The sequence below is a fragment of the Argopecten irradians genome, chromosome 6 (assembly GCF_041381155.1).
Source record: "Argopecten irradians isolate NY chromosome 6, Ai_NY, whole genome shotgun sequence".
Lineage (NCBI taxonomy): Eukaryota > Metazoa > Mollusca > Bivalvia > Pectinida > Pectinidae > Argopecten > Argopecten irradians.
The window spans coordinates 18459306-18483821 of NC_091139.1; the positions used below are offsets into that span (position 1 = coordinate 18459306).

A 24516-nucleotide genomic window follows, 5' to 3' on the forward strand; every position below is an offset into this window, starting at 1 on the left:
TGGTTTAGATTTACATTGTTTGCATCAATCAAAATCCATCGTTTTTGAGGAAGAAATGGACATATTTTGTCCAACATGCTTTATAAAGACAAATAATCTTAATTGACATTGGTAGTAACCTTGACCTTTGGTCAATGACCGCTGATTGTGACCTTGACCTTTGATCAATGAATGTTAGCAGCAATCATGTCGAGAATGAAGTCTACTAATACTACTACTATCTGTTAATTAATACAAAAACATCTCTTAGTTTTATACCTTTAAGTGAATTTATTTTCAAATAATATCTTGACCTGGCCACTCCATTATTCTGTCTTTGACTGGTACAGAACTCCATTCTACTGGTATGATTTTATCTACTTTTTGAATAATGTTTCTGAATACATATTTCTTTACAAGGACTCCACTTAACATCCTTACCCACATGCCAGGATACAGTGTCTGTCAAAAACTTCCATAATCTCTGACAAAAGAACACATATTTTTGTTTTTCTCTTCCTAAAATTGCTAGGTTTAGGTGAGTGACTGGAGGTTTGGAATGGCAGGCAGTATTTTTTACTCCTGATCTGGTAATAAAAGCTGGTGTCCTTGTGACGGTGATGGATGCGGGTATTCAGGCTGTATGGGCCACATGATTTATATACACACAACATCTCCCCATAAATGTAGCAGAATTAACTCACAGGACCCAAAATTCTACCAACCCTGAGATGACAGGGTGCTGGCTATGACTCACACATATCTACATGGAAACACTATTATCTATTATACTGCTATAAAATGTCTATGGAGACATTCAATACAGTTTGGTAACAAGCCTTTCTGACATACTTGGCAGTCAAGTCCAGATTTAGCCGGCATAAAAGTACAATCAGGTTAGAACTGATTATACAGATTCCCTAGCTTATCCTATATTACACACCAAATATCTGTATAATGTCACAGCACACTCTCCGCTGGCTTCCATGTCAAAGGTACATATCATTTCTACTTTCTTGCTGTTTCTAGCTTACTGGAACATACAGTAATAATGCCATTTATTTAAGACATCTCTGCAAACCAATATCAAGATTTAATCATAAATTCTTCGTCAGGACATGTCTCATTGTCTCAATGTCATGGTACCAGTGAGGCGATGTCTTAGTTTCAAATCACAACTTCCTAGCCATTATATACTATATGTTTCCATTGGCATAGCAACCATGGAAATTTATGATATTAAAGAGTAAGACAACTATGTACATATTACCATGGTAACTATACATATCATGACTTAGTTTCAATGATAATAGTGAGGTCATAATATATAGATCAGTTATTTTGAAATTTAATTGGTATTGCTATGCTAATTACCTTGGTAACCTCAAAATATCAAATTAACTAAAAACATTTTTTTAACGATTCAGAGGTCTTTAAGATCTCAATGAAGCATTGCCATAATCAACCAATATATTGAAATGCTGAAATATTTCTGAACAACAAATGTGAAGTTTTGGTGTAATGTGTTGAATGTGTGGTGTAACGAGTTTGTGTGTCTGACTTCTCTATCTGTAGATGTACAGATACCAAGCTGTCCCCTCTATACACTCCACCATACAACATGTAAATCTTAATTGTAATACTGTTATCTCAGATTGTTTTTAAATCCCCTTGTATATCCTGCTTTGCCAGCAGCCAGGCAGATGGCAGTACAGGAGTTTCCATTACTATAAAGCTCCTGCTGAGCCCCGTCACTGCTCCAGCTATCCTGACAGAATTGTCCTATAAAATAGCCCCACTAATTGCCATTTATTTATCCATATAAGGGCCTGTTTGATCCTTAATATTTTATAGGGCTTTGGAATCAATTTGGTGCCAAGATGACTCTGCCTGGGGAGAATTGTTCCGCTTGGCCGATTCCGACACCTGGCGACACTTCCTGCCTGCCATGTCTTCGATACTTCTCATTTCTATTCCAAATCAATATGCATATTAATTATTCATACGTATGACAGTTAATAAGTGAGGCGTGACTGAGATAACTGCGGAATGCATAAGAGTGAGGAGTCTGACCTTGTACAGACACGGATGTTTACTGGTCATCAAACTTGGCCGCTCTTTAAACCGTTTTGAAATGAATCATTAAACCTCTCTCCACCTGATTCTGCTGCTGAGAAGACATTTTTTATAGAATACACATTAACTATGCATATTACTTCCTTATTGCCATGCACTTATCTGTATATAATTCATATTGATTCAAACACATGCTCGGGAGATAAATGAATTGCATATAAATATGTCCTTCATATGGACAGTAGAACACTGAAATAAACAAAAAAAGAACAGATAAATCATTAACAACTATTTCTATTTCTAGACATTATTTGTCGTATAATAACTATTAAGTCATAAATGAGAAAATAAATTTCGATAGATGCAACGATTTTTGTTCACAAAACAATGAATGATATTACAGAGTATCTGTGATTTGCACATCCACAACAAAGTTAAATATTTATCAAAATACTAAAACAAGGCCTTTCCTAGTTTAACCTGCTGCTAATGATAAAGCATACTTGCTGATGTCTATAAAAGATCAACAAATGCTAAAATCAAAGTTTCAAACTAGGTTCACTAGTCTGGCCTGAAGTATCAAGCCATCTGTTACTAACAGGGAAGGGGTTGTAGTGGAAAGGAGGAAGGGGAGGGGCAGGAAGGTTTATGTAACAGGACGGGGGGGGGGGGGCAGTGAGTGTGACAGGAGAGGGGAGGAAGGTTTTAGAAGAACAGGGAGTGTAAAAGGGATAATACATGGAGGGAAATGTGTGACAGGAGTGGGATATTGTGACAGGAGGGGGATAATGTGACAGGAGAACATGCAGTGTGACAGGAGGGGGATAGTGTGACAGGAGGGGGATAGTGTGACAGGAGGAGAACAGTGTGACAGGAGGGGGATAGCTGTGACAGGAGGGGGACAGTGTGACAGGAGGGGGGACATGTGTGACAGGTGACAGGAGTGGGATGTAGTGTGACAGGAGTGGGATATTGTGACAGGAGTGGGATAGTGTGACAGGAGGGGGATAGTGTGACAGGAGGGGGACAGTGTGACAGGAGTGGGATAGTGTGACAGGAGTGGGATATTGTGACAGGAGTGGGATATTGTGACAGGAGTGTGGGATAGTGTGACAGGAGTGGGATAGTGTGACAGGAGTGGGATATTGTGACAGGAGTGGGATAGTGTGACAGGAGTGGGATAGTGTGACAGGAGTGGGATAGTGTGACAGGAGTGGGATAGTGTGACAGGAGTGGGATAGTGTGACAGGAGTGGGATAGTGTGACAGGAGGGGGACAGTGTGACAGGAGGGGGACAGTGTGACAGGAGGGGGACAGTGTGACAGTGTGACAGAAGAGGGGGATAGTGTGACAGGAGGGGGGACAGTGTGACAGGAGTGGGATAGTGTGACAGGAGTGGGATAGTGTGACAGGAGTGGGATAGTGTGACAGGAGTGGGATATTGTGACAGGAGTGGGATAGTGTGACAGGAGTGGGATAGTGTGACAGGAGTGGGATAGTGTGACAGGAGTGGGATAGTGTGACAGGAGGGGACAGTGTGACAGGAGGGGGACAGTGTTACAGGAGAACAGTGTGACAGAAGGAGGATAGTGTGACAGGAGGGGGACATTGTGACAGGAGGGAGGACAGTGTGACAGGAGTGGGATAGTGTGACAGGAGTGGGATAGTGTGACAGGAGGAGGATAGTGTGACAGGAGTGGGATAGTGTGACAGGAGTGGGATAGTGTGACAGGAGTGGGATAGTGTGACAGGATAGGGATAGTGTGACAGGAGTGGGATAGTGTGACAGGAGGGGAATAGTGTGACAGGAGGGGACAGTGTGACAGGAGTGGGATAGTGTGACAGGAGTGGGATAGTGTGACAGGAGTGGGATGATAGTGTGACAGGAGTGGGATAGTGTGACAGGAGGAGGATAGTGTGACAGGAGTGGGATAGTGTGACAGGAGTGGGATAGTGTGACAGGAGTGGGATAGTGTGACAGGAGTGGGATAGTGTGACAGGAGTGGGATAGTGTGACAGGAGTGGGATAGTGTGACAGGAGGGGACAGTGTGACAGGAGTGGGATAGTGTGACAGGAGTGGGATAGTGTGACAGGAGTGGGATAGTGTGACAGGAGTGGGATAGTGTGACAGGAGTGGGATGTGACAGGGTGGGGTGACAGGAGGAGTGCAGGGATAGTGTGACAGGAGTGGGATAGTGTGACAGGAGTGGGATATTGTGACAGGAGGGGATAGTGTGACAGTAGGGAACAGTGTGACAGGAGGGGGACAGTGTGACAGGAGTGGGATAGGTGTGACAGGAGGGGATAGTGTGACAGGAGGGGGACAGTGTGACAGGAGGGAGAACAGTGTGACAGGAGGGGGACATTGTGACAGGAGGGGATATTGTGACAGGAGGGGGATAGTGTGACAGGAGGGGGACAGTGTGACAGGAGGGGACATGTGTGACAGGAGGGGGACAGTGTGACAGGAGGGGGATAGTGTGACAGGAGAGGGGACAGTGTGACAGGAGGGGGACAGTGTGACAGGAGGGGGACAGTGTGACAGGAGGGGGACAGTGTGACAGGAGGGGGATAGTGTGACAGGAGGGGGATAGTGTGACAGGAGGGGGACAGTGTGACAGGAGGGGGGACAGTGTGACAGGAGGGGGACAGTGTGACAGGAGTGAGGAGTGTGACAGGAGGATAGTGTGACAGGAGGGGATAGTGTGACAGGAGGGGGACAGTGTGACAGGAGGACAGTGTGACAGGAGGGATAGTGTGACAGGAGGGGGACAGTGTGACAGGAGGAAGTGGACAGTGTGACAGTGTGACAGGAGGGGACAGTGTGACAGGAGTGAGGACAGTGTGACAGGAGGGGGATAGTGTGACAGGAGGGGGACAGTGTGACAGGAGGGGGACAGTGTGACAGGAGGGGGACAGTGTGACAGGAGGGGGACAGTGTGACAGGAGGGGGACAGTGTGACAGGAGGGGGATAGTGTGACAGGAGGAGGACAGTGTGACAGGAGGGGGACAGTGTGACAGGAGGGGGACAGTGTGACAGGAGTGGGATAGTGTGACAGGAGTGGGATAGTGTGACAGGAGGGGGACAGTGTGACAGGAGTGGGATAGTGTGACAGGAGGGGGATAGTGTGACAGGAGGGGGATAGTGTGACAGGAGGAGGATAGTGTGACAGGAGGGGGATAGTGTGACAGGAGTGGGATAGTGTGACAGGAGTGGGACAGTGTGACAGGAGGGGGATAGTGTGACAGGAGGGGGATAGTGTGACAGGAGGAGGATAGTGTGACAGGAGGGGGATAGTGTGACAGGAGTGGGATAGTGTGACAGGAGTGGGATAGTGTGACAGGAGTGGGATAGTGTGACAGGAGGGGGACAGTGTGACAGGAGGGGGACAGTGTGACAGGAGTGGGATAGTGTGACAGGAGGGGGATAGTGTGACAGGAGGAGGACAGTGTGACAGGAGGGGGACAGTGTGACAGGAGGAGGACAGTGTGACAGGAGGAGAACAGTGTGACAGGAGGGGGACAGTGTGACAGGAGGAGGACAGTGTGACAGGAGGGGGACATTGTGACAGGAGGAGAACAGTGTGACAGGAGGGGGACAGTGTGACAGGAGGGGGACAGTGTGACAGGAGGGGGATAGTGTGACAGGAGGGGGATAGTGTGACAGGAGGGGGACAGTGTGACAGGAGGGGGACAGTGTGACAGGAGTGGGATAGTGTGACAGGAGGGGGACAGTGTGACAGGAGGGGGACAGTGTGACAGGAGTGGGATAGTGTGACAGGAGGGGGACAGTGTGACAGGAGGGGGATAGTGTGACAGGAGGGGGACAGTGTGACAGGAGGGGAGACAGTGTGACAGGAGGGGGACAGTGTGACAGGAGGGGGACAGTGTGACAGGAGGGGGACAGTGTGACAGGAGTGGGACAGTGTGACAGGAGTGGATAGTGTGACAGGAGGAGGATAGTGTGACAGGAGGGGGACAGTGTGACAGGAGGGGACAGTGTGACAGGAGGGGGACAGTGTGACAGGAGGGGGATAGTGTGACAGGAGGAGGACAGTGTGACAGGAGGGGGGATAGTGTGACAGGAGGAGGACAGTGTGACAGGAGTGGGATAGTGTGACAGGAGGAGGACAGTGTGACAGGAGGGGGATAGTGTGACAGGAGGGGACAGGTTGACAGGATGGGAATAGTGTGACAGGAGGAGGACAGTGTGACAGGAGGAGGACAGTGTGACAGGAGGGGGACAGTGTGATGACAGGAGGGGGGACAGTGTGACAGGAGGAGGATAGTGTGACAGGAGGGGGACATTGTGTGACAGGAGGAGGACAGTGTGACAGGAGGGGATAGTGTGACAGGAGTGGGAAATGTGTGACAGGAGGAGGACAGTGTGACAGGAGGGGGACAGTGTGACAGGAGGGGGACAGTGTGACAGGAGGGGGACAGTGTGACAGGAGTGGGATAGTGTGACAGGAGTGGGATAGTGTGACAGGAGGGGGATATGTGTGACAGGAGGGGGACAGTGTGACAGGAGGGGTACAGTGTGACAGGAGGGGGACAGTGTGACAGGAGGAGGACAGTGTGACAGGAGGGGGACAGTGTGACAGGAGGGGGACAGTGTGACAGGAGTGGGATAGTGTGACAGGAGGGGGACAGTGTGACAGGAGGGGGATAGTGTGACAGGAGGAGGACAGTGTGACAGGAGGGGGACAGTGTGACAGGAGGGGGACAGTGTGACAGGAGGATACAGTGTGACAGGAGGGGGATAAGTGTGACAGGTGGGGATAGTGTGACAGGTGGGGGACATTGTGACAGGGGGGGACAGTGTGACAGGAGGGGGACAGTGTGACAGGAGGGGGACAGTGTGACAGGAGGACAGTGTGACAGGGGGGATAAGTGGACAGGGGGAAGTGTGACAGGAGGGGGATAATGTACAGGAGGGACAGTGTGACAGGAGGGGGATAGAATGTGACAGGAGTGGATAGTGTGACAGGAGGGGGACAGTGTGACAGGAGTGGGATAGTGTGACAGGAGGGGGATAGTTGACAGGAGGATAGTGTGACAGGAGGGGAATAGTGTGACAGGAGGGGGACAGTGTGACAGGAGGGAGACATTGTGACAGCTGCGGATATGTGTGGCAGGAGAGGTATAGTGTGACAGATGGAGACAGTGTACAGATGGAGTACAGTGTGACAGGAGGGGGTAGTATGACAGGAGTCGGATAGTGTGACAGAAGTGGAATAGTGTGACAGGAGTGGAATAGTGTGACAGGAGTGGGATGTTGTGACAGGAGGGGAATAGTGTGACAGGAGGGGAATAGTGTGAGAGGAGTGGGATAGTGTGACAGGAGGAAAACAGTGTGACAGGAGGAAAATAGTGTGACAGGAGGAAAAACAGTGTGACAGGAGGAAAACAGTGTGACAGGAGGGGGTAGTGTGACAGGTGGGGGATAGTGTGACAGGTTGGGGACATTGTGACAGGTGGGGGTATGTGTGACAGGAGGGGTAGAGTTAGACAGGTGGGGGATAATGTGACAGATGGGGGATAGTGTGACAGATGAGGGATAGTGTGACAGATGGGGGATAGTGTGACAGATGAGGGATAGGGTGACAAGAGTTAGTAGTGTAATAGGAAAGTAGGAAAAGAATGAAATGAGGGGGACAAAACACATGAATATCCTTGGAAATGGATGCTTAAAGAATTGAGAGAAATATGGCACAGCTTTAATGGGAGAAGAATCACAGATACTTAAGGCAGATTCTGAGGATTTTGAAACTTAACAGGCACAGCATGACTGTCCTTTACAGGGCTGTATTGGTTATGTTGATGATACATTTCCTGTATAGAGTTTTATGGTGGTGCCAGCTGACTTCAACTCTTCATTTCTAAACTGTCCCACTAAGACCAAATCTAAAGGGGCAACGATGGGGGGACCTATAGCAATACCGAGGGGGATGTTTACATTATAGAGGCACCATGGGGGACTTACAGCAAAACCAGGGGGGATGTTTTACCTTATAGAGACATCATGGGGGATTTATAGCAAAACCAATGGGGACGTTTTACCTTATAGAGGCATCATGACACTCACACAAGGGGAAGCTCTCAGATTATAAGAAATCTCTAATCATTATAAGTAGATATATATGAACACCATGGGCCTAAAGGAAAATGTCATAGGGAAATCCAAGGAACACAGGAGGGAATTTTGAACTCCAAAGGAGTACAGCAGTACTGAGAGAGAGAGAATTCTATTCTACATTTGTAGATACTAGTACAGGTCCTGATTTCTCAAAATAAATGTTGACTTCAGTAAAATTAATACTTAAATCACTGAGTTATGTTACTTAAAATCTTTAAAATAATGATTTTTTAACTAAAGTCTCTTAATGTCAGAAGATTATTTCGAGAAATTGAAGACAGTGCTGTTGTTCTAAAAACTAAATGATTCCACCAAACTCAGCGATAATGCTAATAGGTTTAACTTTGACAAGGTTTATCAATCAAAGCAGGTCAGATTTGGTTCAAATTTTTATATGTCTGTTAAAATGAAGACAAGCAATTCCATATAAGGAGTTTTTAGTCCTGAAGCTGTATTGTTGGTTGTATGGCTTAATCATCACACTTATTACCACATTGTAATTGACAATTGCTTTAGCTCGACTTTCACCATTGTACGATGATGGATAAAGATTTGTTCACTTGTCTAATAACATACCATGGAAGCTGTTAAGTTCACGTCATACACATGCTTAATAAGTCTATTGATTCCTAGAACTATGTTTTCAATAAGAAATGACAGAGAGAGAGAGAAAAGCCTATTGATGATGCCGGGTAGCCAATGTCTCTTCAGCCACGATGACATGTTCATGCCGATGATTAATGCAGTTACGATGCATCATTTGGTATGCTGGGAAGTTACAGCAGTCCCTTGCCACTCAATTATCTATAAAATCATTTCTTTCAGAAAACGGGCTGATCCCTAATACGACGGTCCAGTTGTCATTTAGTTTCCTCGGAGAAATTGCAATTGTGACACGTGCGACACTGCATTCCTGGTGATCTCTTAGTGATCAGTGAATCACTGCATTTGGCTTCAAGTTTAGAGACCATAAAAACCACTGCACTAGACATCAAATCATAGCAAAAAGCCTGAATAAGGTCACAGACAATAGAAACCATTGCACTACATGGCATGGACTACTGAATCACACAGTTAAGGCTTCAATAAGGATAAAAGGTACTGGATCACTGCAATATGCTTCAATGAAGTTAAAGATTATTAAATGATTATGGATGCCTAAATATTCGAACTACTGACCATTCAATCACAGGCTTCAAAGAGGTCAAAGATCATTGAATTAGTGCAAAACACAAATCTCAGTACAGGGCTTTATCCAGGTCATAAGTCAACCAATCACAGCACAGGGATTTAAACCACAAACCAGCCAATCACAACACTTGACTTTAAAACACAAATCAGCCAATCACAGCTCTGGACTTTATCCAAGTTAAAAACCAACCAATCACTGGACTTTATCCAGACTACAAACCAAAATCACTGTGATGATCTTTATCCAGATTATTGAGACTGTAACCTTCAATTTGTATTAATTTTGTTTTGATGGACGTCATACCACACCTTCAGATTTCAACTGCAAATGTAATCAATGGCCTAACAGCAGTACCTCAGTTTGTGGTATCAGATTCACAAACACTTTGAGGTGTTTATGCCGATCTGTTTATACCCGACACTGACATGTCTCTAACCCCAACCCCAATCCTATCCCAACCAGTTGGTGTTCTCCTAGGAAGAGGTGTGGAGAAAACACCACGGTGGTCTCAATTACTTGTAAATGATTCAATGAAAATCTCAATAATATGTTTATTTGCATCGAAACAGATGTGGTGTTTTTTCAACCTCTGGCCGTGTTCTTTGAATTAGAAGTTATTTGTTACATTATCAACAACAGAGAAGAGTCGATGTAGTGTTGGTCTTACTGAACAGGAAATTTCAGTAATCACTGTACACCTATAGTTATAATGGTTATTATAATTATACCTGCAAACTGAGAAAATGAAAATTAACCCTAAACATCAAAAAAAACATCAAAAAAAAAAATTAATTCAGGTAGAGGGTAAGGTGTTGGTTACAATCTAACCTAATGCTACCTGTGAGTTAGGCCCCCCACCATGGGTTATAGGGCCTAATATACATGAGACAATTGCCAAGTACTGAACATCAGTCAGTAGTTTTCCACATGAACCCTAGCTTTTCTCTGACATTATATAATCAGGCATATCCCTTAATGTCCATTGGTATCTCTTTAAATCCAAAGTGTAATACAAATAGTTAAAAAGTGTCCTTGTTCCTGGATGCTATATGTTTTGCTTCCAAATATAACATCACTGATGATGTATGAGACAAAAATATCTAACACAAAAACTGTGAATGATCTTACTTTCTTTATTTTATCTTTTAGACAAATCAATAACATTTTGAGAAGTATTGGAAACATTTTTCGTCATTCAATATACCGTTATATCAGCACAATATACCCCATGACTATCATTTTTAAATGCACAAGTTGATCTGGAATTGAAAACAATATCAAATTCAGAAGAAAATAATGAGCCAAATATTGAATTTTTACAAGTTGATACTTTTCAAATTGATAATAATCAAATCAAATCATGCAACTTTCACTGTGCAAAATGTTTTCAGTTTGGCACCCTTCAGAAAAAAAATTAATATGAACTACTCTAAATAATTTTCCTGGTTTTAGCCTCTTCTGTAAAAATTAATGTTAATTAACTGTATACAAAAAGTACCATCTTTTGGGCCCTGCTGTGAAAATTAATTTTAACTGTTTATAAAAATTTCCCATTTGGGCCCCTCCTGTGAAAATTAATATTAACTGTTTATGAAATTTTCCCCATTTGGGCCCCTCCTGTAAACCCCTCAGACAACAGATGGCAATGGTAAACACAACCAATTTTATGGCTACAGTTGAATGAAGATAGAGAATTGCAAACTCATTTCCATGGTGTCAGTTTAGGCCAAGTCCTGCCTGTATGTAAACAAGAAGTTAACTTTCATCTGTGTGAGTTCTGTGTCTCACCCTCAGTCCTCCTGGGATGGTGTGACTCCATTTATTGAATGAAATTCCAGTCACCAACATCGTAAAGTCACATACTCCCCTGACAGCGTGTTGTTTCAAAAGTAACAGTTCTGGACCTAAATGTCCTCAATTTCACCCATTCAGTGAACAATATCTCACTGATTGTCCAACCTTTCACCCCTCAATGCACTTTGTCATACTGAATGCCCTCAAACTTACCACCCTCACTTTAATATTATATGTCAATGATTATCCTGGTATCATGAATGCCCTCAACATACCACCCTCACTTTAATCTGTCAAGGATTTCCCTGGTATCATGACACCCTGCATGCCCTCAAACTTAATACCCACACTTTAATATGTCAATGATTACCCTGGTATCATGACAACTTCATGCCCTCACTTCACTGTGTCACAGTAACTATACTGTCACACTCAATGCCCTCAAACTTTCCATCCTGAATTTACCCTGTCATAATGACTATCATGTAAATCTGAATACCCTCAAATTCATTGCCCTCACTTACCCTGTCACAGTAACTATCATGACACTCTGAATACCCTCAAATTCATTGCCCTCACTTTACCCTGTCACAGTAACTATTATGACACTCTGAATGCCCTCAAACTCAAGCCCTCATCTCACTGTCACCTTATTCCATAATACCATGGGTTTGTCACTTTTGGGTTGGTGAGATTTGCTTGTATGCATATCTATATGGTGTAGCTGTCTGTGAATTGCTCGAAAATGTTTTATTATGTATAAATTATCGAGCATAGTTTCATTGAGAAATATGTAACACAGCATGGAATAATAACATTTATCTAGCATGTCACTGGGTCTAACTTCATACGGCAATTAATGCATTAGTAGATTGTCAAATTTTCCTTTGAAAGTTGTTTTTTCCCATCTACATCTCAACCATAAATTGAAATGATAATAATTTGCTATGATAATTAGTGTAAGATGTATGATAATGTTATATAAATTACAAAAGAGGATAAGAAACAGATTTTAATACCTATTTAACGAGTGCAAATTTTTAGAAATGATAAGTAATACTTGATATCTAGAAGGTATAATCATATGGAGATTAACTGACTTGAATAGCTACATCTGTCAATTCATGACATGACAAGTCAATTTTTTAAGGAAAAGTTTCAACACATCAAACAAGTTTACCTTCCATCAGCACGGTTAAATAAACTTTGTTCTCAGAAAATGAAGATGATGTCTAAAATCACGAGATTAAACCCGCTTAACCAACGTTGACTTGTAAGCTGACAAAGAAGAAATGATTTATGGAAAAAAACTTTTTGAGCGACGTCCTGCTACAGCTGAGCCATCTGTTAGTGAAGAAACCAATACACTTTCTAAACTTGTTTCAACGACAGTTAAAGTTCAAAAAACATCTGTAAAGTTTACCAGGACACTAAAGCTCAAGGGGGGATTAGTAAACATGTGTAACAAATTTGGTGGCCTTAAAGGTTCCCCCCCTCCTTTACCTCCTCCAAAACACCAGCGCCTATTTGAGGAAGGCAGAGCTAATTTTCAGCTTGATATAAATTGGTGTTGCACTGTTATCATAAACCGAAAATGTACTTATTAAATTTCAATGACACCACATGGCTTAAAGGGTGGCCCTGGGGGTCAAAGGTCAACTGGCATAGCCCAAGTCATGCATTCTGGAGGCACAGGAAATTAATTTTCTCAAGAATATTTCACAGTTCATTGAAAATTGAAATAACAGTGGAAGTGTAGTGTTGGGATGGAAAAGGCACTTGAGTAGAGAAACTGTGGATATATATATAGACCAGAAGGGTAGGTCTGACACTCCAATTACCATCCTTACCTAGCCTTCACAAACACTTCTGGTGCTGACCAAAGTGCAGTACTGACACCAACCCCCCTCCCCATAAAATGAAGTCTTACTGGTGCATTTGCTTCCAAAACACAAACATTGATAAGATACTAAAATGCATTAAAATGTATTTGGTAAACAAAGTAAGCACTTTACTAGAGATTTCATTTGATTAATTTAATGTTCTACCATCAGCGAGGGTCATTTAAGGACATGCCAGGTTTAGAAATTGAAGGAAAGCTGGAGTATCAGAGTAAAAACCACCGAAACGCAGTCAGTACCTGGCAACTGCCCAACACCTGGGATTCAAACTCACACCCCAAAGTTGGAGGCTTGGGGTAAAATGTTGGGACATCTTAACCACTCGGCCACCGCTATGGAAAAATAATTTTTGATATTATAAAAGACATTTCATTTTGATGAAAGTAATAGATGTTTTTAAACCATCGTTTTTAAATGAAAAGAGAAATATTTTAGAGCTATTGATGTTGGAAGCTGACATATTGAGCAGACTTTGCAGCCCACACACATAAAAGGCTATGGAATATCTTTGTGCCAGTAAATCAAATGGAAATACACCAAATGTGTAATACACCACAAATGGTTTCATTCAGACTTTCTGAAACATGTGGCTTGCTTTGACAGAAACGGCCAATATCTTGCTCCAAACTCTCGTTTCTAATCTCACTATGGATCGTTTGAAGTACAAGTCAGAAAATTTTAGACAAATTTGTTCTCGTGCCCCGTGTAATTCACTGATATGCAAAAGAGGTGGTATTTGGGTAACAATGACTTTTATGAAAGTTTGTGCATATTTTAATGAAACCTCACTACAATGTGTTTATTTATGATCACCTCCTGTCTATCACCTTTCATACGCTTAGTAAATTGTATTTTTACCGACTTTTATAATGTTCTACAAGATATTTTAATTAAGAAGATGGATTTAACCTCTAACAAAAGTTACCATAGTTACAGATAGCTACCAATACATATTGTACTCAAAGTCCCACAAGAAAACATTGTGAAACAAATTTTTCTTTCTCCATTTTTTTCTCTTTTTTTTCTCTCTTTTGTTTTCATTAAAGTTTATTGATGGTTTCGCGACCATTAATTCAGAAAACCAGGGCTCACTAAAACAGGTGCTACTTTCATAATTGGGAGTCATGTCGGCTGACATTTACATTGTAATCCCATTGGTTACATCAGTACCAATCAAAAGTAATGAAATAAGTCATTGTTGAAACCCATAATATCTCAAATCCATCATCAAAATGTGTGAAAGTTTTCCACTGTTGAGGAATTTACTGCTGAATTAACAATACTCAACAGTACCATAGCAACACAAGGAGTCGTCACCTGCACGAACCATTAAGAAAATAGCTGTAAAATTGGTAAGACTAAAAACAGTACATGAATCAGGAGCCTCATAACATGTCAGTCCAGCTGATCTTAAAATCGTCAATTACCGATCTCTGTGTATCTCAAAGGTCTTGGGAATCAAAATTTGAGGAGCACAGAATATTGGATAATGGATCCCTATAAAATGGGGATATAAAGATAGTTTTGCAGATAGAAAAAATTTGTGATTTTGACTTGCAACAAAAAAATTGAAATTTCTCTTCATGTATATATGTCAAACCCAAATTAAAACATGTTCAGGGAAAAAATGGTGTCCGTAATCCATGTGAATCTGAACAGCTTTTAATGACAAATCAATCTTTGTAAATCAGAAAATCTTACATATTAAATCTGTGATGTCACCAGTAGAAGAAATTCATCCTATAGTCTTCTGATCCTGCTTGCTGCTGTTTGCTAAACTAGCCACCAGCTACTACATGGAGAGCTCATTAAAGATAAAGTCTGCAAATAAACAATAGTGATGTCTGAATGCTGACATTTCTCTTTTATAAATTTAAAAATAAAAATGAGCATATCCCCAGATTTAATTTTCTTCCAATGATGTGTGGGCTCCTCAAAAGCATTCGCGCACAATACGATAAAATTTAAAAAAAATCATATTATATATTTGTATGATTATTGTTTTCTCTCATTTCCCCCCAAAATGATTTTGTGTGTGTGTTATTTTGCCATATCGTGTAAACAGCCAGACTATTTAACTGATGCTCCAAGTTTGTGGAGAAAAGTTGAAGAACCCAGTCAAAAACCACCAACCCGTGGTCTGTACCTGGCCAGAATTGCTACACCAATGGATCCTGACCTACGGTAAATTTTTGTCGGCAAATCGGCCCAATGGGGTCCCCAATAATGTTGATAAAGTTTACATCTTGCAACAAAAATGATTGTAATAAAGATTGTATCAATGGTCATAATAATGGCCACATGACAGATAAGGAATTAACATGGACATTTAAAGCCATAAATCAAATTATTTCCCTGATATATTGATACAAAACAGCAAAAAAGCCAAATATCAAATTTAGGCCCCGACAATGTATTTGAACTCTCTGATGGAAACACGTGGAAGAAATCGTCAATTTTTATTAAGTTTAATCTAGATACAGATATTGGTTAGTCGAAATTATAATATGCATTCGATCTGTCTTTAGTCAGCAGATCCAGGCATTAGATTACCTGTAATCATGTGCCTAACACTTGTTACGACATATTCAGTTCCAGCAGAAACAATCCACTAGTAGGCAAATTAAACAATAGAAACGTAGCTTTTCATCAGATTAAATCTAGTTATGTAATCATCTTATTTTTAGAAGCAGACAAAATGCAATCGAGGATTGGACAATCTGACAGTTTGATTGTGACCTAATTTTACAAACTGAATGCAAACATTTATTTACAGCAGCAGTTTCGTATATGAAACCAGACTTTCTTTATAATCAAAATAATCAAATAAATAAATATTTGTTAAAAAAACACCAAACAAAGACCAAACTAGATTTTCTGTGGTTTAGATACATAAAAGGACATTGATGCATACATGTACATGTATACCTACGATTATAAGCGTCTATCATGAACGGTGCTGTTTTGGGGCTTGACCACGTGCACATATACATGGCTTCTGCTACGTTGATAAATCTAAGTACTTATCAATTTAAAGCAAATTGAATGCTCATATTTACGAGGAATTCAGTTTTCAGGTAAATCAGCATAATATATTTATTTTTCCTATTGGTTTTCTGCCTTATATTGCTTATGGCAGTTATGTCGATACTCAAACTGATTTTTACCGATTTCAACTCAGTGAGTTCTAACTCACGATTTTTTCCTGGAGTTTAATTTTGGATAATTCGAACTGGTCCATCAATGTTTATTTAATTTTTTTTCGAACTAACTGAAGGTTTACCGTATTGGCCTAGACACCTATGGCTCATTGTTGGGTAATGATCTCTAAGGATCTCATCACAAAGTGCTCAGATCTCTGTATCCTTTAGAATGTTGAGGAGTAGATGAACTAGGATTTCACCATAAAGTCTAGGTCCCAGATTTTATGAGAAAAACTTCTGTCGCATCAGCTAATAGACTCAGTCCTAATACCTTTTTATGTTATTTGATATTTATCATAGCTTACTGCATTCATGCATAATATGTTTGTATATCATTTGATATATATCATAGCTATCTTATCTTCAGCATTTCCTCTACAGTGAACAATCAGACACTGTCACAAACACCGCTAATTTTCTGAAGTCCTTAAAAGACACTGGCTGAATCAACTTTGGTGTATTCGAATTTCATCCGATTCCACATTAGCATAATAATAGAGGCAGCATTGATTTTATCATCATCAATCATTACGCTGTCCTTGCTAATCTCGCACTCAATCTCCTATTTCAATCTATTATTTTTTTACCCTGTAATATAATGGCACACCCCACCATCTGCTGTATGGTTCGGGGACTTCGCCCAAGACAGTGTTCAGGGATTAGGGGATTAGAACCCTATCTCACCTTACATAGGCCCCTGTCAGGTCAACGGTACTCGCTGTCAACAATAATAATCAATACTAATGTTTGTAATGTATCTTAATTATACGGGGCTATTTGAAATGAGAAATTTTATAACCCAAGTCAAATATTTCAAAATAATTTGACATTTTTTATTCATTGCGTCACTTTGTCATAAGGATTCTACTGATGTAACATGGGACATTTGAGGTTCTTAATTGTCCTTTACCAGAAAGTATAACATACTAAATATATATTACGTAACAAATCCGTGTATATATCCATATTTTATTTTCTACAAATATTGATGCAATGTCGCTGATTAACACTAGCTCATCTTTCATACTATTGTAAGAAAATTCATATACAAGGCTATGACGTAATAAATTGGTGTAAACATTTATGAAATTTTATTTACTACAAATACTTATTATATAATGTAACTGGTTTGCTGCAAATCTTTTATGCAAGACAATGAATACATTTATGACGTAATAATTCAGTATACATCCACATAGTTAGGTTTATTTCAGATTATGCGACGCAATAGTCACCATTTTGGATGAATATAAATTATCTGGAAAGGCCTCAATCTTGTACAATAACTATATCAGAAACATTCACAAAGATCAACCAACTACACTAAACTGTAAATCAACATAGTTTCATGAGCAATTAAAAGTTTGCATAATTTGTGGGTTAGTTTAATGTGATTATATAAGAGTAACCAAAAAACATACGAGTATTCTCCAAAACAGGTTGTCATAATTTATCAAGTAAAGAATGTACAGAAACATCATAAAATGAAACTTAACTTTTTTTAGATTTTTTTTTTTTTTTTTGTTAAATCTGGCCACAAATCAATCTCAACATTTATGTTTGATATTGATGAAATTATAAGTTAATGAAAACCAGCTTAACAGATTTTCACTTAAAGTATGGTAATTATTATTTATTGATAACCATTGAATGGTGGAAGATACAGAATATTGTCGCCAAAGTCGAAAGAATCTCTTATCATATGGTCATATATTGCTACAAATGTTAAAACATGAAACTGACAATACAATCACGTTAACGCATCATCTGTTTCAAGCTAACCAGACATCAAAACAACATCGAATTAGCCTCAGATGCTACAGTGAATGTCAAAAACAAGCACCTGCATCTTTATGCAAATGAGCTATGTTGTGATTGGATAGGCTTGAGTTGACAGGGAAAAAAGCCTCAAGATCAATTTCTCTGTATTAACAAGCGACTCCAGTGGAAGGGAGACAAATGTCATTTTGATAGGATTTGCTGCTTTTCAAAGAGATTATGTTTATTTTTACCATTACAGGTTAAAGCTTAGCCGCTGGATTGCTAAATGGGCACATAAACTCTACTAAGCCTTCACACAAACCTCATTTTATCTATTTTTCAATATTTCCTAAAGCTCTGTGAACTTTATAACTATCTATAATCATATATTTGTTGCCAATAATAAGAGCAAGGTTGAGGCCAACAGCATGGGAAGGGAGACAACCACTCCTAGAATCACTTCAATCAATATGTTACAGTCGGTACATATTTATAAAAGATGTAGCATTTTAAATATTTATCTTCTAATACCACCTTCAAGGGAAGAGACATATAAATATTGTATTTAACAACTTAACAAAGGTTACCCTATGAGAAATGTGGAAAAAACTGAATTCCAATTCAGTCAAATCAAACTGAAGAATTAGTTTCAAGATGACAATACGCTGGGAAACAGTGTTACCTACCTAATTATGTGTCTTTATCAAATTTTCATATTATAATTTATTAACCTAACCCTTTTTTATAATTGCCACACAAATATACTAAATTTTTATTGATATTAAAATCATAATAAATATCTTAAGCAACATTAAGAATTTATCACAATTGTAATAGGAATTTCTAAATGACTCAAAGTGTTTTTCAGTTAGTTGAAGGGACTGTGAACTGGTACATATTCTAATTTCGTTCATTTTTAATATTCTTTATCTGTCACAGACTCTGTACTTTCAGACTTCAGATGCAACCATTTTGATATAACATTCCTCACACATTCATGTAAAAGTGCTAGCTGGTAGAATATTAAGAATGGCTGAAGGGTCATAAATTATTGTATTAGCAAAGAAGGGAGTACATTACTGGTGTATATATAGTAAAGCAGTAAAAATTAGCCTACATATTGCTCTCCCTCCTCCTCCAGCCCGACCACACCCACCCCTCACTGGTTCTATACAGACCATGGTATATGTCAGTATATATCATTACTTATTGATAAGACTGGGAGTTGGCTCTAGGAAGTGATTCTGTTCTCCAGCAAGATAAGGCTCCTATATACACACAGAAATATACCCATTACTATATAATACATTTCTCTCCACTAAATATTTAACTTAAAACTAAGCATGGTTCGTACAGAAAGGACTAGATATGGTAAGGGTCATCTATGGCCCCCAAATCCGCTATTTTTCAAAGTCTGTTATTTTAAGATGTTATTCTTGCATTTCAAATATTAACTACATACCGGACATATTTGATAGTGCTATAAGGTAATATAGCAGTTCTAGTTGCCATGGCAACCATTTTATTATGCATAAATTATGCAAAATGTGAAAATTTCATCAAAATTGGCATTTTTTATGCAGTTTTTCATCTAGTTAACATAGAGCGCATTCTAGAACAAACTTTATATTTCTCAAAATGATGTATTTTTCGAGTCTGCTAATTCTCTTAAAATATAAAGTTTGTTCTAGAATGCGCTCTATTGCTTTTAAAAGAAAAACTATCAAAATATGTGCCAAAATTGACAAAATTTTCAAATTTGCATAATTTATGCAAAGTTACCATGGTTATATAGCAAAAACATACTTTCTGTCAACAAAAACATCATTAAGTTTTTATCAGGTCTGTATTCAATATTTCAAACGCGGCAACTTAATTTCTAAATACTTAATTTAAAATTTGGTAGATTTAGGGGCCAAAAAGAGCCATTATCATATCTAGTCCTTTGAAGAAAAAAACCCAAGGACTTTTTAACGAATTTTTAAGGCCCCATTGAAATCAAAGTTAGGTTATGTCAGCTACAACTTCTGGAACAATTGCTGAATTGATTATTTACCATCACTGATGATAATGAATGAAGAAATAGTTCATAATATGAAGTTCTCGTATGTGTCTAAATCGGAACGAGAACACGGTCCGGAGTCTGGAATCGAAAATCTGGTTTTCAAGTTGATTCGCCCTCAACAAATTTGATTAAAGTTCATGTTAATTTCACATTATAATATGAATTTTGAACTAGGAATAAAAATGTTATTTTAAAACAAATGTAGTTTTGAAGGACCTTTTAAGGCCAAACTTTTTTATTTCAGGATTTTCAAGGTCAATACTTAAACTCATTGACTTTTCAATGCCTGTGCCCACCATGTTTAAGTGTAGGTCACACAGTTTTAGTCTGAACAAGCATTTTGTTTCCTTTTATATTTTGGACAATTCACAAAACCAATGATTACTTCGAGAACATGATCATAGATTTTAAAACTTGACCTTACCCAGAAAACCAGTTTAAGTCTGAGTAAGCATTTTGTTCCTATTATATTTGAGATAAAACTTGTGTTTGCAGTCCTAGATTTTAGGCTTTTAGCTAATCCAGAAACCAAGTTTTAGTCTGAATAAGCATTTCATTCCTTTGATATGCTGTAGCAAAACTTGAAGTTGTGTCCCTCCTAGATATTAAGGCTAATAACTCACCAAGAAACCCAGTTCTAGTCTACATAAAAATTTCTTTCTCTTGAATTTGTAACAAAATGTGTGTCCCAACTAGATATTAGGCAGAATTTGTCTCCTTGCTGACTGCCTTGCTGTCATCTTGTTCTAAAGGGTTCTTTGTTAACATCCAGTACACAACAGACCAACTACTTGACAGTGGGGCTCTACATTACCATGACAACAGGGCTCAAAACAGCTCTGTCTTTTAGCTTAGCAATAATTTACAAGACAAGAGAGTTCATATTTAATCTTAAAAACTTCAAAAGTAGCATAGTGTCAAGCTCTACTGTACAATGTATGGCACAATTATCCATTTATCCACATGTAAACAACAACGTTATCCATTTATACACGAATAAACAACGTTAATTCATTTTAACACATAAACAATACCCTTGTTTAACAGCTATACATGGATTTGTTAAAGCACCCTAAAGCATCTCCATGGAGTAAAGGAAAACCAGACTTCTGGTACAGGATTGAATGGCGGATAATTTTTTTATCAAAGCTAAATAGTACAGCGACCTAAGGAATTAGAAAGGGAGAACTGTCTCCCGATTTTTGATTTTTTCTATCTGCACGCAGGGGTTAGAAAAATAACTTTCAGAATAAATCCCTGTAGCTGAGATAAAGCAGAGAGACAGAGTGGAGGGGTTTGTTTCCTGTACAGGCGACAGTGCTTTACCAAAGTGTATTCGATTGGGGGGGAGGGGGGTCTTCCTGTTTGTATCCCACACAGATATCATATGTTTTTAATTGTGTATACAGTGTATATAGATATGGTGCCCAAGCTCTTTGCCACATCATTAAATCTACCTTCTTCCCCCTCCCCCACTCGTCTCCACCCTCCCTCCCCCTCCCCGCCCTCACATCTAAGGCACCAGACTTAATCTCTCCAGTTTGGAACTGTTATCCATACAATTTACATCATGGCATAATCAGTTTGGGGAATTAAATAAATTCTGTTGTGCTGGAATCAAAGTCTTTGCTTTTCTGTGCAGAATTCATCAAAGGATTACCTACAGCAAGCATATGTAGCTCCCCGGACCGACAACCAACTGGGACACGAATGCTTCTACAAACATAAATGTCCTGTTTTACATGTGCATCTGCCCCAGTGTATTTACGTCCTTATAATAAAACTTGCAATGTCCCCCAGGCCTCTATGATAAAACACTGAATGTCCCACCAGGTTCTCCTTTCTATAACTGTTCTAGCAATAAAATGACTATTGCCTGAATCTAGTTAGCAGGCCTCGAATCACTCAATAAATTAAAAGTACACAGCTGAACAATTAATTGCAGTAAAAACGTTATTACATTCATCGTTTTCATTTGGTAGATTGAAATAACTGGATTTTTTTTCATTTTTAAAGTCCCATTACATTATTAGTTGAAAATTCATAATTTGACATTATAGTAATTTGAAATGAAAATATTTAATAAATTCTTTAAACACTTTCTAATTTATGCACAAGAAAAAAATACATCTCCTCCAAATCGGGAACACTATTGTAATGCCCAATCTAAAAGTCAATATATAGACATCCACATGTACAAAACACGTTTCATACAGGAAAGGCCATCCCTAATGGACATTACTTGTTATAATTCTGGATGGCAAACCCAATCAACCAAAAATGTAAAAGATAGTTAATTTTTAATTTCTAGACTTCATAATATGAAAAAGTTTGCAATTTTTTTAACAGATTACATTAGTCCAAGTTTCAATGTCTGAACTTTGGTGGGGGTGGGGGGGGTGGGGTGGGGGGAATGAAGTCTGCAAGTTTTCTATTAGTAGATTGGCCCATCAAATTTTTGTTAAGGCTATACGTATTACAGTTTGATTCTAATGTACAAATACAACCGAGAGGAGGCCGAGATTAAACAATATCTACATACAACAATCCTATCCCCTCTTAATATCTAGATAAGAATATAAAAATATCCGGGACGCCATAACAGATTGTTGTTACCCCAACACTTGAATTTGTTATCTAACAAATAAATTTCATGTATTGCTTTTAATTAGGACAGTGACGTGTGGATGGTGGAGAAAGTAAAGTCTGATGGGATGTAGATCCTCAAAGGTCCGATAAGTAGGTATACAACTATCGCTGTGGTACATCTGGTCTTCGCCATTGAACTTGTTTATCAGTGTGAAGGAATAACCATGATAAACAGATCTCTGTAAAGTGTCAACGGATGATAAAAAACACCATATTGTTGTTGACTGGGGCCAAGTAGATATTGTGGGTGTGATAGCTAAGTATACAGACTCGGGTATAGGTGCTTCACAGATTTACAGAAAAACGCCAAGCCCGTTGACAAACATCCTCGGGTATCACAACAGAGAGAAATGGTCAGGTAAGAAGGATGTTAAACACTGCGTTTATTGACTTGACCAGGTCAGGTTACTTTTCAGATTGTGTATCACTACTTCCTAATCTCCTTTAGCCCTCATTACCTGTCGTCACCAGCTCTTTGAACCTAGTCCACAGAGACTTATTTTAACTTTCTAAGTCTCCCAATGACCAAGCATTCCCTACTATACTCCACAGAGATTTTAACTTTCTAGGTCTCCCAATGACCAAGCATTCCCTACTATACTCCACAGAGATTTTAACTTTCTAAGTCTCCCAATGACCAAGCATTCCCTACTATACTCCACAGAGATTTTAACTTTCTAAGTCTCCCAATGACCAAGCATTCCCTACTATACTCCACAGAGATTTTAACTTTCTAAGTCTCCCAATGACCAAGCATTCCCTACTATACTCCACAGAGATTTTAACTTTCTAGGTCTCCCAATGACCAAGCATTCCCTACTATACTATACTCCACAGAGATTTTAACTTTCTAAGTCTCCCAATGACCAAGCATTCCCTACTATACTCCACAGAGATTTTAACTTTCTAAGTCTCCCAATGACCAAGCATTCCCTACTATACTCCACAGAGATTTTAACTTTCTAAGTCTCCCAATGACCAAGCATTCCCTACTATATACTCCACAGAGATTTTAACTTTCTAAGTCTCCCAATGACCAAGCATTCCCTACTATACTCCTCAGAGATTTTAACTTTCTAAGTCTCCCAATGACCAAGCATTCCCTACTATACTCCACAGAGATTTTAACTTTCTAAGTCTCCCAATGACCAAGCATTCCCTACTATACTCCACAGAGATTTTAACTTTCTAAGTCTCCCAATGACCAAGCATTCCCTACTATACTCCACAGAGATTTTAACTTTCTAAGTCTCCCAATGACCAAGCATTCCCTACTATACTCCACAGAGATTTTAACTTTCTAAGTCTCCCAATGACCAAGTATTCCCTACTATACTCCACAGAGATTTTAACTTTCTAAGTCTCCCAATGACCAAGCATTCCCTACTATACTCCACAGAGATTTTAACTTTCTAAGTCTCCCAATGACCAAGCATTCCCTACTATACTCCACAAAGATTTTAAATTTCTAAGTCTCTCAATGACCATGTTTAATCCTTGTAACCAGCTCTTTGACCCTGTATTAGTTCACATATATTCTAATTATTCTACTCCCTACTGACCACATACTCCACACAGATTTTAATTTTCTAAGTCTCCCTATCACCAAGCATTACCTATCATACTCCACAGAGATTTTAACTTTCTAGGTCTCCCTATCACCAAGCATTACCTATCATACTCCACATAGATTTTAATATTCTAAGTCTCCCTATCACCAAGCATTACCTATCATACTCCACATAGATTTTAATA

The 24516-nt window shown here is 39.5% G+C and overlaps 1 long non-coding RNA gene across 9 annotated transcripts in view; it reads right to left on the reverse strand.

The window, feature by feature from the left end:
- LOC138325210 (uncharacterized) overlaps positions 1–24516 on the reverse strand; it is a 147789-nt gene that overhangs the window by 100426 nt on the left and 22847 nt on the right. For 4 of the 9 annotated variants that reach the window (XR_011208739.1, XR_011208742.1, XR_011208745.1 and 1 more), the window contains exon 3: positions 14785–14904. The exons of the other annotated variants lie outside the window; for them this stretch is intronic. This is a non-coding gene — a long non-coding RNA (uncharacterized lncRNA). The remainder of the gene's footprint in view (positions 1–14784; positions 14905–24516) is intronic. 9 annotated transcript variants of the gene reach the window in all.